Source organism: Pinus tabuliformis, chromosome 4_1, assembly GCF_031772625.1.
Source record: "Pinus tabuliformis cultivar Carrire ecotype Pingquan chromosome 4_1, CPIR1, whole genome shotgun sequence".
Taxonomy (NCBI): domain Eukaryota; kingdom Viridiplantae; phylum Streptophyta; class Pinopsida; order Pinales; family Pinaceae; genus Pinus; species Pinus tabuliformis.
The window spans coordinates 749,691,833-749,694,162 of NC_142303.1; positions in this window are offsets into that span (position 1 = coordinate 749,691,833).

Genomic DNA, 2,330 nt, shown 5'->3' on the forward strand with positions numbered 1-2,330 from the left:
AAACCTAACATAAAAGTGTTCCCCTCATCTTAAGCTTTCACTTCTAGATTTTTATTTCCTCGAACATTTATAATTTAAACCTCTTTCCATTTTTTGTTAGAAATTGGACACCTATCAAGAGTAGGAATTCACTATTTTAACAAATGTTACAGTTACTTCTTTTCCAAGTGATCATGTCCTATGAAAACAATTGTACCAACTAGAACATATCCCAAGTTTCGTGATGAATAATCAGATAATACTAATTATTCAATATTATTCTATGTTTGTTTACATAAACCTACCTATATTGTGTTTATTGGGGAAGAAACATTTTTTGGTAATTTACAACTATATTAAAAATTTCCCTTGTAACAAGATCTTCAACTATTACTCTTGGAGCCTTGGATTATGAGACAAATGGTTAACATACTCCCTTATTTTTCTCACCCAAATCACACTAGCATCCTCGTTAACGATGCCAACATAAGCCATATTGAATTTTATGCAACAAGACGATAAGAAACCATAAGGACGCTAAGGGGATACATACATTTTTGTTAGGTAGCATGCCTCGTATCTAGAACTACATTGTCTAAGATGTGGAATGCAGAAGTCAAGGTTGAAAAAATGTTCTCCCCATTCCCTATGTGTTATTCTAATACCATTATGCCAAAATGTTTGAAAGAAAAATAACATCTAACTCATTTTGCAGTTAGTACATCTTCCCCATCAAGTCATTGGATTCCTCAACACATTCCCTTAGCTTCAAAAACAAGAAATAAAACCATGAAGCTTAGCCATTGAAACACTCTAATTAAAGAATTTGTGAGTAAGAGATGTTATGTTAACATGTAAGCAAACTTTCCAAATCAACCAATAGAATTACTACATAGATGTCATACAAATAAAAATATTTTTATGCTCAAATACATTATTCTTCTCTCATTGAGTACAGAGCATCTTACGAGGGGAAATTTGATTTGAACCCGGTTAGCATTGTTTAGCTAGCACTAGCTCACTATTCCTTTCAATGTTCTTGAACACTGTGGTTAGCTAAATTTCATGGTCACACATTGGTTTGAATATAGATTATGATGGTGGATTAATGGTCCATTGAATATGTGAACAAGACAAAAAAATCTTGTTTTCTTGATCTATAATTTAATAAGATAACAAATCTTAGGAAACCATAGTATTGAAATCCCTATCCTGTAAAGGACACTAGACGAATAGAAAATTGACAAAGCATGATATAATGGACAAGGTTGGTGATGAAGAAATTGGTGAATAATGCATTGCAGACCCACAACAAAAGTAGTCATAAACATATGATTTCATCATTCTTGAAGTTGAGACAACATGTGGACAATTTTCAAGCATGATAGTTGATACAATTCTTGATAAATAAATGGAAAATTTCAATGGTTGGCATGAGGAACAGGGGATAGATGATAAAACCAAAGATTCCCTTCTTCTGATCCATCCTAGTGAGGATCTTAGTTGCAACCCCATAGAAGAATATGAAACACCAATTGAAGGATGTTTCCATCCCTTTAGATTTAATAATGACTTCGAAGGTTGACAAGATCAACCAAATTGTGAGCCATCATATAATTTCAGTTTTAACGGGAAAATGACCTCAAAGGTATATGATTTAGATAAATGTTGTGTTTCCAACTCATGGAAGGGGATTTTTCTTCATGTTTTCAAATGATGTCCTTCATTAGGATAGTGATACATTTTTTGTTCCACAGAAAGGAAATGAATAGGTGTCCAGGGATGAAAGGGAAGAAATACATCTTGTTATTTGAACATGTTAAAGGAAATAAGTAATCTCAATGTATAGGCCTTAATGATGAGATCCCATTTTTCCTAAAAATACAACAAATCCTACATGAAAATGGAGATCTTGCTATGCCCCTTGAAGAAAATAAATCCACTATTGAACAATACAATATGGATTTCAGTGTAGACAAAATCGTTGTTTTAGATTCTAGTATTCGCTCTAGCATAACATTCTTTAAGATGCCTAACATCATTTCTAGCTCTCCCATGAGTTTAAATGTTTCTCAAAGCTAGCCAAATTGTAGGGATGTAGGAACAATATATATACCACCCGTGACCATCCTAGGTAGTGCATTTCCCAAGCTTGAATTATATGATCGAAACTTGAAATATTTGGGTTATAAAGGCTATGTTTCCTTGCTTAGCAAAATTATGGGAGAAACGACCCTTTGATTAAGAGGAAGGACAATTTTCAACCAATGATACAATAAAAGGCCAATCAAAACCCGCTAGCATTGAACATAAACACATCTCAGGTGTCCTTGAGAAGCATGATGAGATTA